This window comes from Primulina eburnea, chromosome 1, assembly GCF_022965805.1.
Source record: "Primulina eburnea isolate SZY01 chromosome 1, ASM2296580v1, whole genome shotgun sequence".
In the NCBI taxonomy this organism is placed as follows: domain Eukaryota; kingdom Viridiplantae; phylum Streptophyta; class Magnoliopsida; order Lamiales; family Gesneriaceae; genus Primulina; species Primulina eburnea.
The window spans coordinates 39,501,982-39,517,210 of record NC_133101.1 but is presented as its reverse complement, the minus strand read 5'-3'; positions in this window follow the sequence as shown (position 1 = coordinate 39,517,210).

The window sequence follows — 15,229 nt, the reverse complement described above, 5'->3', positions numbered from 1 at the left end:
CCAATCACGTTAAACGCCTAGCAGCATCGCTTACGTGATTCCCTAGGTATCACATGATAGTGCCTGCAAGAACCATTCAATTATGGTTAGCGTACAGTACGGTCCCTTCAACTCATATATCCCGATCGATTCGACAACCATTGGTTTATCGAGAGTTGTCAATGAATCGATACTATGTGTCATGTTGTAGTTGCATCGATGGTGTAATCTATGAAACCCCTTTCATAATTACAACCATACTCTGGCCAGAGATTTCGATCTACATACACAAGATAACACATAGGATATCCATACCCGAAGGTAAGCGGTGAATCCCCGACTACAATGCATCGACTCCTATGTGTTTCGACAGAACACCCAACCTTGCCACCTGATGACCCCATGAGAGTCGGTAAACAAGTCAAAGTGTAATTCTAGCACATAGAGTCTCAATGTTGTCCCGGGTCATAAGGACTAATTCTGTACAACCATAAACCAGGACTTTTCCACTCGATAAGTGAGAACCACTTGGAAAGTCCTTTTATGGAGGGTTGTTCAGTGCACTCTACCAGGAGCACCTATCTGCATGTTCGGACATCACAATGTCCCCTACCAATGAAACATGGTACTCACATCGCAGATACTAGTCTCTAACTCGAGCGGCCTATATCCTTCTTAGTGGCGGCTGAATCGACTAGGAACCGTTTAGAAAACACAGTATTACAAATATGAGTTTCATGATACTCATCATATGAGCATCTCATATTCTTTCTACTATTTGTATATTCAAGGGCTTTATCTATGCAGCTAGCATGGGTATACAGATAAAGATTTGCCAAAGTAATAATTTCAAATATTATTAAAATAAAGACTGCTTATACATAGAGTTTCATTGTGAACACTCGACCAACACTTGGCTCGACGGGCACCTACTCTAACAATCTCCCACTTGCACTAGAGCCAACTACCCATATGCTTAAAACCCATTGATCCGCGATGCTTGTCGAATAATGGTCCAGGTAAAGGCTTAGCTAGTGGATCAACAACATAATCTGCGGAGCCGACTTTGTCAATAGACACTACTCTTCATTCCACAATCTCTCCGAGGATGTGGTACTTTCTCAATACTAGTTTGGATTTCTGATGAGACCTTGGCTCCTTTGCTTGAGCTATAGCTCCCGTGTTGTCACACAACACCGGGATAGGAGCAATTCCATTAGGAATGACGTCCAACTCTTGGACGAAATTCCTTATCCAAACAGCCTCTCTTGCTGCATCTGATGCAGCAATGTATTCGGCCTCTGTGCTGGAATCCGTATTATTGTCTTACTTGGAACTCTTCCAAGAGACAGCAGCACCGTTGAGCATGAATACAAAACTAGAGGTTGACTTCGAGTTATCGATATCGATTTGGAAGCTAGAGTCGGTATAGCCTTCCAATTTCAGTTCTCTACCCCCATAGACCAAGAACAACTTATTGATCCTTCTCAACAACTTGAGGATGTCTTTCACTGTAATAGCCGAGCCCGGTGTACGGTACGATTTAAGTTTCGTTTGTTATTTTGGGATATTTGATTAGATGTTCAGAGTTGTATTTTTGGGCTATAGTATTGTTAGTTTTATTGTCTTGAGGTGTTGGTTGATGTTGGTTGTTCGTTTCAGAGTGTCGGTTCGATTTTAGTTGCTTGGGAATAGTGCTTGGCCGTGACCTGAGTGCACCCGCGCTCTTAATTGGAGTGCCCCCGCGGTGTACTGTGCTGTTTTGGAGTTGGAATGCCGTGAGCACACCGCACCAGCGGTGATGTAGAGACCGCCCCTGCGGTAGAGACCGCACCCGCGCTGCTTGCGTCGCCGCACCCGCGCTGTTCGTGTTCCAGAATTTTTGAGTATGCCGTAACCATTGCGCACCCGCGGTGCTTAGAGGAGCGCACCCGCGGTGAAGGTATGGGCGAGTTTTTAAGCTACTTTTTGGAGTGGTTGGCTATCACTTTTCCTTTTTCTTTTCTCCTCCATTCTCGACTTTTCTCTCCATTTCAAGGGTTTTCAGTCATTTCTTTCCTTTCCTATCTTCGATTCAGGCGTTTGTTTGGAATTTTGACTTGAGTTCGACGTTCTCCTTGGTGCTAGGAAGCTTGGGTAAGCTTTTGGTGCGATTCTGTTAAGGTTGTAAATTAAGAGTTCTTTAGGTTGGTTGTTTATGCGGATTTATGGATTATTTAGCTTGTAATCTTGGATATTTAGTTGATATTGGTGTTATTTGTGGATTATTTGTTGTAGGTGGTGATCAAGAGCTAAGTTGAGGTGTTTGTTGTGGTTTGTAAGTGGAATTTCATCCTTTTTGCTCACATGATATTATATGTATTGTGTTTTAAAGGTTTCAAAGTGTTATTCCCTTCCATTGATCCATTGTTATGTATTAATTTCGTTGATTATCTATTGGAGGCATTGATGTCTCACTATTGTTAAAAGGGAATACAAGAGAAAATATGAGATTGTGAAAGGACGGCTTTAAATGCTATTCAGAGTTCAAATGTTTCTATTGGATTGATAAATATATAGCCAGAGAATTGCATGCAATTAGTTGATCAACGCCCATAGGCTTGTATCCCTCAGAGTTATCGGTTTATATCGATTTGGGATACGAGTACCACAGACAGAGATACTATTGATATCAATCCAACCAGAGAAAAGAGAAATACCATCATATTTTATATGCTATTGCTATGTTATTGATATTCAGAGTTTACAGTTCAGAGTTGATGGTATTTATGATTTCAAAGAGATGTTTTACAGAGTTATTGTTCATTGTTATATAAGAGTTCCACTTGCTGAGATTTATTCTCATTCCAGTTATTTTCATGTGATGCAGATCAGAGTGGTGCCCCGGGACGTTGACTGTGGATTGGGGGTCATATGCATACACCGTTGGAAGGATGATTTTGGCATGATCATAGGAATGATGTTTTGTTTTTGTTATGTCATTTAAATGATCATGTATTTATTTTGTAAAGATATTTGATGAAATGTATTTTGAAACTCCTTCCGTATATTTTAAAGAGAAAATTTTATTTCCGCTGCGTATTTATTTTAAAAGAGGATCGGGGTGTCACATTTAGTGGTATCAGAGCGAGATTTTCTTCGGACCAATGCATATGACATCGTCTACTTTCAACTGTCCGGGTATGTTTTCTTTGCATCTATCTATTGTTATGTATTGATTGGTGTCTTGTGAGCATTGTAGAGTTTAGGATGCCTCCTAAGCGTAAGGCGTCAGAGGGGGAGGATAGTTCGTCCTCGAGAGTTGTCGACGAGTTCGGCAAGTTACTGAAGGAGCAGGCTAAGGTTCACAGTGAGCAGATCCAGCAGTTGCTTAGACTGCAAGGAGCAGGCCAGGGCAGAGGCCAAGGTAGGGGGCAGGTTGCTCCAGTAGCAGTTGGTTCTGATGCTATCTTTTCTGCGTTTAAGAGGATGGATCCACCCGAGTTTCCAGGCAGCTCCGATCCTTTAGCTGCAGTAGAGTGGGTCAAGGCTTTGGAGGCGATTTTTGATCATCTCCACTATGAGGACAGAGACCAGTATCAGTTGTGCTGTTTTCATGCTGGTTAAAGCTGCACGTTTGTGGTGGAATGCGACCAAGGTTGGCATTGATGTTTCTACTTTGAAGTGGTCTGAGTTTACTGAGCTTTTCTACGATAAGTACTTTCCTGATGCACTGCGAGCGAGGAAGGTTACAGAGTTCTTGGAGCTTCGTCAGGGGAGCTTGAATGTAACTGAGTATATTCTCAGGTTCGAGGAGGGTTGCCTATTTGCTCCGTACATTGCTACCAGTGATAAAGATAAAGGCGCTCACTTCATTCGAGGCCTTAGAGCGGAGATCAGGCGTGATATCAATATGTCCAAGGCTGTTACTTTCAAGGAGATTGTGTCCAAGGCGTTGCTAGCAGAGCAGGACGAGAAGGATATCGCCAGGGAGAGACAGGCGAGGCACCAGGCTAGTGTTCAGAGAGGCCAGAGTTCAGGTCAGCGTGGCAGAGATCGATTCAAGGGGAAGGGCAAGGTCGATCAGAGTCCTAGGCCACCTTCAGCGCCAGTTGCTCCGTCTGATTCTGAGAGATCCTTGTGTCCCAAGTGTGGCAGACCTCATCGTGGAGAGTGTAGATTTGGCACTCGTTCTTGCTATCGTTGTGGCATGCCAGGCCACATTTCCAGAGATTGTCCTAAGGGAGCTAGCCAGGAGAAGGTGCAGGGTCGTATCTTTTCGATGACTAAGGAAGGTATTAATCGTAATTCTTCTGTAATCTCTAGTTCCATTTTAATTTCAGGCAGAGTAGCTACTACTTTGATTGATACTGGTGCTACTCATTCTTTTATGTCTGAATTGTTTTTGAGATCTTTGGGTATAGTTCCTTCTGTTATTCCCCTCCAGCTTAGTGTTGTTTTGCCTTCGGGAGATGTTTTGTGCCCGACCTCCATAGTGTATGCGTGCCCCGTTCGTTTTGTTGATCGAGAGGTCTTTGCTGATTTGATTGTGATCCCGATGGTTGCCTTTGATGTTATTCTTGGCATGGATTGGCTGTCGACCTATCGTGCTGTTATTGATTGCGTTGCTAAGACGGTGACTTTTGCAGATGATGGCCAGGAAGGAGTTCTCGCCAGCTCAGGTACTTCGCTGGTCCTTCCTTTTATTTCGTGTCTTGATGCTGAGAGGCTATTGTGTAGAGGTTGTGATGTTTTTCTGGCATCTGTTGTGGATGTTGATAGACTGATTAAGTTGAATATTGATGATATTGATGTGGTGAGGGAGTTTGCTGATGTGTTTGAGGATGATGTTCCGGGTTTGCCGCCGGATAGAGATGTAGAGTTTGTTATTGATCTTGCTCCAGGTATGGTTCCTATTTCTAAGGCTCCGTATAGGATGGCTCCTACCGAGATGAAAGAGTTGAAGACGCAGTTGCAGGATCTTCTAGATAAGGGTTTTATTCGTCCGAGTTCTTCGCCTTGGGGAGCTCCGGTTCTATTTGTTAAGAAGAAGGACGGGTCTTTGCGTCTGTGTATAGATTACAGAGAGCTCAACAAAGTGACGATCAAGAACAAGTATCCGTTGCCACGGATTGACGATCTATTTGACCAACTCCAGGGTGCCACTGTTTTCTCGAAGATTGATCTTCGGTCTGGCTACTATCAGTTGAAGGTTAGGGAGTCTGATATCCCTAAGACGGCTTTCAGGACCAGGTATGGTCACTATGAGTTTCTCGTGATGTCTTTTGGTTTGACCAATGCCCCTTCTGTTTTCATGGACCTGATGAACCGTGTGTTCAAGCCGTATTTGGATAGCTTCGTCATTGTCTTTATCGACGATATCTTGATCTATTCCAAGACCAGAGAGCTTCATTCAGAGCATCTCAGAGTTGTTCTCCAGTTGTTGAGAGAGCGGAGGTTGTTTGCCAAGTTGAAGAAGTGTGAGTTTTGGTTGGATCAGATTTCTTTTCTAGGCCATGTCGTTTCGAGGGATGGCATTGCTGTTGATCCGATGAAGATAGAGGCGATTCAGAAGTGGCCTATTCCTACGACTGTTTCAGAGGTACGCAGTTTCCTTGGTTTGGCGGGTTATTATCGTCGTTTCATTTCGGATTTTTCCAAGATTGCCCTGCCATTGTACAATCTGACAAGGAAGACTGTGAAGTTCGAGTGGTCTATAGATTGCCAGAGTGCATTTCAGGAGTTGAAGGATAGATTGACGTCAGCTCCTATTCTCGCATTGCCCAGTGGTTCAGAGGACTTTGTTGTCTTTACCGATGCATCGAAGAAGGGTCTCGGTGCAGTGTTGATGCAGAGAGGTAAGGTCATTGCCTATGCTTCTCGCCAGTTGAAGGATTACGAGAAGAATTATCCGACGCATGATTTAGAGTTGGCAGCTGTGGTTTTCGCCTTGAAGATTTGGAGACATTACTTGTATGGCGAAAAGTGTGAGATCTTCACAGACCACAAGAGTTTGAAATATCTGTTTTCTCAGAGAGAGCTCAATATGCGGCAGAGGAGGTGGTTAGAGCTGGTCAAAGATTACGATGTGACTATCAGTTATCACCCAGGGAAGGCGAATGTTGTGGCTGATGCTTTAAGCCGCAAGTCGAGTGTTTCATTGAATTCTTTGATTCAGAGACCGTTGCTGATGGATTTGCAGAGAGAGGAGATTGATCTGGTGATTCCAGGCACCATTGCTCGTCTTTCAGCGTTAGTTATTCGATCTTCATTGACGGACAGGATTCGTAGAGAGCAGTCGACTGATGTTCAGTTGACAGAGTTGAGAGATAGAGCAGAGATTAGAGGTAATTCAGAGTTTGCCTTGAATGGTGATGGTTTGGTGACTTTCAGAGGTCGTATTTGTGTTCCATGTTGGCGATGATATTCGTAGAGATATTCTGACAGAGGCTCATACCGCGCCGTATTCGATTCATCCAGGCAGTACGAAGATGTATCAGGATCTTCGTCGACTCTACTGGTGGCCAGGTATGAAGAAGGATGTTGCCGTGTTCATTTCTCAGTGCCTTACTTGTCAGCAGGTGAAGATTGAGCACCAGAGACCTGCTGGGACATTGTTGTCATTGCCGATTCCTCAGTGGAAGTGGGAGCATATTACGATGGATTTCGTGACTGGTCTTCCCAGAGTGCAGAGAGGTTTCAATTCTATTTGGGTTATCGTTGATAGATTGACTAAGTCAGCGCACTTTCTTCCAGTCAAGACGACGTATTCGATGAACCAGTATGCCGAGGACTACATAGCAGAGATTGTCAGACTTCATGGTGTCCCTGTGTCGATCGTGTCTGATCGTGACCCCAGATTTACTTCAGAGTTTTGGAAGAGTTTGCACAGAGCTATGGGTTCGCGATTAGCGTTCAGTACAGCCTATCATCCTCAGAGTGATGGTCAGTCAGAGAGAGTCATTCAGATTCTTGAAGATATGCTCAGAGCTTGTACTATAGACTTTCCAGGTAGCTGGGATTCTTTGTTGCCTTTGGTTGAGTTCACTTATAATAATAGCTACCAGGCGACGATTGGCATGGCACCGTATGAGGCACTTTATGGCAGGAAATGCAGATCTCCCTTGTATTGGGACGAGGTTGGTGAGAGGAAGATGTTGGGACCAGAGTTGGTCCAGCAGACTGCCGATGTTGTTGCTGTTATCAGAGAAAGGATGAAGACTGCCCAGTCCAGACAGAAGAGCTATGCAGATGTTCGTCGTAGGCCTTTACAGTTCGAGGTTGGAGATCACGTGTTTCTGAAGATAGCACCTCTCAAAGGTGTGATGAGATTTGGTAAGAAGGGCAAGTTGAGTCCTAGATTTATTGGTCCATTCGAGATATTGGACAGAGTTGGCGATCGAGCCTACAGATTAGCCCTACCTCCAGATCTTGACAGAGTTCATAATGTGTTTCACGTATCGATGCTCAGGAAGTATGTTGCAGATCCTTCCCATGTTCTTCGCCATGAGCCATTGGACTTGACGCCGAATTTAACGTATCAAGAGATTCCGATTCAGATTTTGGATCGCACAGTTAGAGTTCTGAGGAACAAAGAGATCGGCATTGTCAAAGTTCTTTGGAGGAACCATTTGATAGAGGAGGCTACGTGGGAACCAGAGGATGAGATGAGAGAGAAGTATCCTGAGTTGTTCGTGCCGTGACGTCAATTTCGCGGACGAAATTCCCTTAAGGGGGGGAGATTGTAATAGCCGAGCCCGGTGTACGGTACGATTTAAGTTTCGTTTGTTATTTTGGGATATTTGATTAGATGTTCAGAGTTGTATTTTTGGGCTATAGTATTGTTAGTTTTATTGTCTTGAGGTGTTGGTTGATGTTGGTTGTTCGTTTCAGAGTGTCGGTTCGATTTTAGTTGCTTGGGAATAGTGCTTGGCCGTGACCTGAGTGCACCCGCGCTCTTAACTGGAGTGCCCCCGCGGTGTACTGTGCTGTTTTGGAGTTGGAATGCCGTGAGCACACCGCACCCGCGGTGATGTAGAGACCGCCCCTGCGGTAGAGACCGCACCCGCGCTGCTTGCGTCGCCGCACCCGCGCTGTTCGTGTTCCAGAATTTTTGAGTATGCCGTAACCATTGCGCACCCGCGGTGCTTAGAGGAGCGCACCCGCGGTGAAGGAATGGGCGAGTTTTTAAGCTACTTTTTGGAGTGGTTGGCTATCACTTTTCCTTTTTCTTTTCTCCTCCATTCTCGACTTTTCTCTCCATTTCAAGGGTTTTCAGTCATTTCTTTCCTTTCCTATCTTCGATTCAGGCGTTTGTTTGGAATTTTGACTTGAGTTCGACGTTCTCCTTGGTGCTAGGAAGCTTGGGTAAGCTTTTGGTGCGATTCTGTTAAGGTTGTAAATTAAGAGTTGTTTAGGTTGGTTGTTTATGTGGATTTATGGATTATTTAGCTTGTAATCTTGGATATTTAGTTGATATTGGTGTTATTTGTGGATTATTTGTTGTAGGTGGTGATCAAGAGCTAAGTTGAGGTGTTTGTTGTGGTTTGTAAGTGGAATTTCATCCTTTTTGCTCACATGATATTATATGTATTGTGTTTTAAAGGTTTCAAAGTGTTATTCCCTTCCATTGATCCATTGTTATGTATTAATTTCGTTGATTATCTATTGGAGGCATTGATGTCTCACTATTGTTAAAAGGGAATACAAGAGAAAATATGAGATTGTGAAAGGACGGCTTTAAATGCTATTCAGAGTTCAAATGTTTCTATTGGATTGATAAATATATAGCCAGAGAATTGCATGCAATTAGTTGATCAACGCCCATAGGCTTGTATCCCTCAGAGTTATCGGTTTATATAGATTTGGGATACGAGTACCACAGACAGAGATACTATTGATATCAATCCAACCAGAGAAAAGAGAAATACCATCATATTTTATATGCTATTGCTATGTTATTGATATTCAGAGTTTACAGTTCAGAGTTGATGGTATTTATGATTTCAAAGAGATGTTTTACAGAGTTATTGTTCATTGTTATATAAGAGTTCCACTTGCTGAGATTTATTCTCATTCCAGTTATTTTCATGTGATGCAGATCAGAGTGGTGCCTCGGGACGTTGACTGTGGATTGGGGGTCATATGCATACACCGTTGGAAGGATGATTTTGGCATGATCATAGGAATGATGTTTTGTTTTTGTTATGTCATTTAAATGATCATGTATTTATTTTGTAAAGATATTTGATGAAATGTATTTTGAAACTCCTTCCGTATATTTTAAAGAGAAAATTTTATTTCCGCTGCGTATTTATTTTAAAAGAGGATCGGGGTGTCACATTCACAGCTTTCTAGTTGTGGAAGACCGGGGTTCGATTGATATCTTTTCACTACACATAGTGAAAACGCCACGTCAGGACGTGTAGATATCATCCCATACATGATGTTACCAATTGCCGAAGCATACGGAATGCGTGTCATCGTCACTATCTCTGCATCAGTCTCAGGAGACAGACTTGGATAGGGACACGCCATGACACATTGGTAGATGTCCTCTCAAGGACGCATCCATCGAGAACCGCTTCACGATTGTATCATGTATGTGGACTGGGTGAGACCAAGCCATCTTTTCGATCTATCTCTATAGATATGTATCCCAATACAAAAGATGCTTCACCCAAGTCCTGCATCGAGAACTTACTCGCTAACCATATCTCAGTTGATTGCAACATTCCTACATCATTCCCAATGAGTAGAATGTCATCAACATATAACACCAGGAATGTCACAACACTCCCACTGACCTTCTTATACACACAGGGTCCCTCATGATTCTTAGTAAATCAAACTCTTTGATTGTACTATCGAATCTAAGGTTCCAACTCCTTGATGCCTGCTTTAGATCATAAATAGATCTCTGAAGTTTACATACCATATGCTCACTTCCGATAGATGTAAACCCTTCAGGTTGAGACATGTAAATCACTTTCTTAAAATCCCCATTAAGAAAGACTGTCTTAACATCCATCTGCCATATCTCATAGTCATACCATGCAGCTATGGCTAGCAAAATCCTTATGGACTTGAACATTACGACTGGGAAAAGGTTTCCTCAAAGTGAACTCCTTGTCTTTGAGTACATCCTTTTGCCACCAATCGCGCCTTGAAAGTCAATACCTTCCCATCCGCCCCAAGTCCCTATGGGAACAGTTCCCTCAGGTGGATCCACAAGATCCTACACTTGGTTCGAATGCATGGAATTCATATCAGATTCCATTGCTTCAAGCCACTTGGATGAATCGGCATCCGATAACGCTTCCTTGAAGGTCCTTGGATCACATCCATGGTTAGGCTCATCATGGTCCTCTTCAAGAAGCTGACCATACCTCATAGGTGGTCTCGAGAGTCTCTCGGATCTTTTAGGAGCTTGTATCTCCTCTCTTGGCTCATCGGGTGTGGGTTCCATAATGTGGGTTTCTCTCGAACCTCTTCGAGTTCTATCATCTCCCTTTTTCTATCCAATAGAAAATCCTTTTCCCAAAAAGGTTGCACTCCTAGAAACAAACACTTTTGTTTCTTGGGGATGATAGAAATGATATCCAACTTAATTCCTTGGATATCCCACAAAGTAACATAAAATGGATCAACAATCCAATTTATCTCCCACTACCTGCTTCACATAAGCAGGGCTCCCCATATTCTAAGATAAGAATATTTGGGAGGCTTACCCATCCATATCTCATATGGTATCTGCCTTTGAATGGACATTTAGTAGAATATCTTTTACTTTTAAGTTATAGAGATCGTTTTTCAAGTTCTCAAGTACCAATTAAACATTCATTCTTGTAAATGTTGCAAACACCTTTGCTAAATAAACAAGAATATCCATTTTTATCACAATAGAAATGGAAACAATGTTTTACACCAAACAGGTACAAACAAAACATCTCTTAAAATTAACTTAAAGTCATTGTTCAACAATAAGTAAACATCCTTAATAGCCTTGGCAGCAACTCTTGCTCCATTGCCCATCCTCAAGAAGGTCACACCTTCCTTAAGCTTCCTACTTCTTCCCATCACCTGTAACCCATTACAGAGATGTGAGTCACAACCGGTATCTAATACCCAAGAAGTAGAGTTAATTGAAATGTTTACTTAAATTTAGAACATACCGTTTCCAGAACACTTCTGGGCAAGATATTCTTTGCAATTACGCCTCCAATGTCCAGGCTTCTTGCAGTGATGACATACATCATTAGTCTTGTCAGCCTTAACTGGTCTGGCTGCCACAACGGGATTCGGAGATTGCCTCAACAAGGGCACGTTCTTCTCGGGACGTTGGAAAGAACGCTTCTTTCCATTCCCATGTGGATCAATCTTCGTACCAGATGAAGAACCCATATAAAGAACCGACTTCTCTTTCTTGATATTGGACTCAAAGGTAACAAGCATGTTTACCAACTCCTCAAGGGTCGGTTCCATCTTGTTCATGTTGAAGTTCACCACAAAAGGATCAAATGAGCTAGGCAGCGATAACAGCAACACGTCCGTGGTCAACTCCGAAGGCAAGATCAAATCCATGCCAACGAGCTTGTCCACGAGCCCGATCACCTTTAGGCCATGCTCATGGACCGAGGCCCCATCTCGCATGCGCAAAGTGATCAGCTCCTTGACGGTAGCATGCCTTAGAGGTCGTGTTTGCTCACCAAAGAGCTCTTTGAGATGCAAATGAATGTCAGCAGCACTCTTTGCACCCTCAAAACGCCTCTGTAGCTCATCGTTCATAGAAGTCAGCATATAACACCTGGCTATCAAGTCATGGTCACACCATTCCTTGTAAGCCTGCAATTCCTCAGGAGTGCAGTCAGTCGGAGCCTCAACAGGGGGCGACTGAGTCAGTGTATATGTTACCCTTTCCGAATTCAAGACTATTTTTAAATTTCTTAGCCAAGCGAGGTAATTAGGTCCAGTTAATATGTGTTTGTCGAGTATTACAGATATCGAATTGCGCATCGAAGACATTGTTGATTTGTACTGAAAAGTAAAAACAGATAAATGTTGATGACTATTTTTAAATATTTAGTAAGATATGAAGTTTGGACTTTTACTTCATAAATATTTGCTCCCACTGTTTTGACATCTTTCACTACCCTCTAGTGAAAACGGGAAACTCCTTTCCTCAGTAGGTACGTAAGGTCCAACTAGCGAATTGTGATCCCGAATAATATCAGCCAATCACAATTCCTAAAAGGTAGTTTCCAATTGCATCACAATGCAACCCTCTACGTAAACTTTTGTCTCACGTTTGATTAGGACCCAATAATATGACGTCGTTCATCTTCACGTGTCAAGCCTTACCCATCGATGTTGAACCTTAATGGACGGTCGCCATGAGTTCCCTCAATAATATGAGCCGAAATCATGGGAGTTCCACGTAGTTCACATCACCATATCAATGGATGTCACAGCTTTCCGGCACTCGAGGCTCCCCCAATAATATGAGCCGAGCCCCGAGTACGGGTAGCGTTCATCATGCACCCATTGTCGATGGAAGACAAGGAAATTATAAACAAATTTATAATTCCCCTTTTCGGGCTTGATATTAATTTTGAATCTTATTCAAAATGAGGGTTTTTAATTTTGAAAGGTCTCATCATTAATTTTATTTTAAAAGCTCGCCATGTTTGATCGTATGTTTGCCGGATTCATGCAACTTTTGTTATTATAATAATAATAACGCACATACTCATTATTTATAACATATCATGCATATATTATAAATAGAAAACAATACAAGGATGATCAATCGCCCCAAGTACTAATGGCCCGTGTGAGCCAAACACGGGCCTAGGTCCAATCCTAGGGTAAATGCACGGGATGCAATGCAACTATACTATTACATTAGCATCCAATATTACATGTCTTCGATCTTCATAATCACCAAGGCCACCATCTTCCAATCTTGATCTTCCCCTATTCTAATATTTACAAATAAATATCCATGGCACATAGGGATACATCTCATGGGGTGGGAACGGGCCATAAACCAAGCCCACTTTAAAAATTGATAATTATTACAAACATACAACACAAATATCCTAGCATACACCTAGCAAATTGGGCTTGGGCTTTTGATCATCCTTCATGCATAATATCACATATCATACACCATCAATTAATTATCACTATAATTAATTGATCCAATATTATATATCTTGATCCAATCACTAACCGCCACAATTATAAATTAAATTAACAAAGTATACAAACACCTTTGTCTACTTTCAAATTAATTTATTTATAATCGAATTTCTTGTAAATCACAATTTACTATAAATAATTAAAGTCCCACTTCAATTATTTATTTTATGAGAAAATATGTGCAACAATTGTAAATTTAAACTTAAGGGCCCAAAACTCATTTTTCACCAAAAATACTTTGGCCCATTTAAATTTCACAAAATATGTTGACCATCCAATGGCCCAACATCTCAAGGCCCATGACACTTGGATTAACCAAAACACTTTTGGAAACCCTATCCGTCATCGCCGTCGCCGGAGCTCCGTCGCCGGATTCCGGCAACCAAAAAAAATATATTTTTTTTTATTTAAAAACAGCAACTTTCGGGCAGCCCCTCGGCTGCCCGAAATTTTCGGGCAGCCCCCTCGGGCAGCCCCTCGACTGCCCGAAAAAACTATTATTTTTTTTTTTTTTTTTTAAAATTCGGCCCTTGTATTTTATGCACCAAAAAATCTCAAGCGGTTAGAAATCGATCTCAACATAATATTACGTAAATATTACACAAAATCCGTAACCTTAGCTCGGATACCACTTGAAAGCGGACCGGTTACGGTGGCCGGAAGCGCAACGGAAGCACAAAAATCGAATTTTTGACATAAAATTTCGGCCACCATTATATAAATCTTGTGTAATATTTACAAAATCAAAACCATACATAGGATGTTAAAGAAATGTACCTATCAACTTTAAAAAGTTGATTGTGGCTCCAACTTTGTTGTTGAACAACAAAGCTCTTGAATGGAAGATGAATCTACAAGCTCTCCTCCTTTCTTCTTGAATCTTTCCTTTTTCGAATTAGGCCCACCACCAACTAGGTAGATCCCCTCATATTTTGCACTAGAAAAATATGAGGATTTTTCAAAGAGAAGAGTGTGTATTCTCCAACAAATTGAAGAACACAAATGGAAGAAAAATATGGAGAGAAGATGGAGCAATGTTTCGGCCATATGCTTGTGGAATGGAGGAGGGAAGAGTTCTCTTGGGGTTGCAAAAAGTTGATCCAAAAAGTGGCATGCCATGCCAATATTTTATTCAAAAGTATTCCCCAACTCTTCACCTCCCATGCATTCATATAATATAGTTTTCTATCAAATAAAAAACCATAGACTAAATTTAATTATCTCAAACATATTTGAGACAAATTAAATATTACTTGAATTTACTCAAGTCCCACTAGTTTAAATAATTATTTTAATTGAGCTCTACAAGACTCAATATTATTTAATTAATCCAACACTTGAATTAATTTAATTATTTGGACTCTACTAGGTCCACTAGTGTCTAATTAATTCAACACTTGAATTAATTTGATTTAGTCCATAATAATGTTTATGAAAATCACAATTTTCAATTACATTATTCTCTTGGCCAAATTTTAATTTAGGAACACTTCCATAAATCAAAATTTACATTTCTCTCATAGAAGTCATACTTCTAATTTTCCTTACGCTTATAAACTCCTTTATAAGCCGTTCAACACATTGAACTATTTTACTTCTCATCGGGATTTACAAAGCTAGTACTTGTGTGGCCCTCAATGGTTCATTGATACAACTAGCCGTGGGTTCACATCTCCATGTGATTCGGACTAAACATGTCCTTATTCGAGCATACCCCAATTGCTCCATTCTTACTTATCAACTCCTTGATAGTAAGAACGTCAGAACTCAAGTCTGATAGTACCCAACCAATCACGTTAAACGCCTAGCAGCATCGCTTACGTGATTCCCTAGGTATCACATGATAGTGCCTGCAAGAACCATTCAATTATGGTTAGCGTACAGTACGGTCCCTTCAACTCATATATCCCGATCGATTCGACAACCATTGGTTTATCGAGAGTTGTCAATGAATCGATACTATGTGTCATGTTGTAGTTGCATCGATGGTGTAATCTATGAAACCCCTTTCATAATTACAACCATACTCTGGCCAGAGATTTCGATCTACATACACATGATAACACAT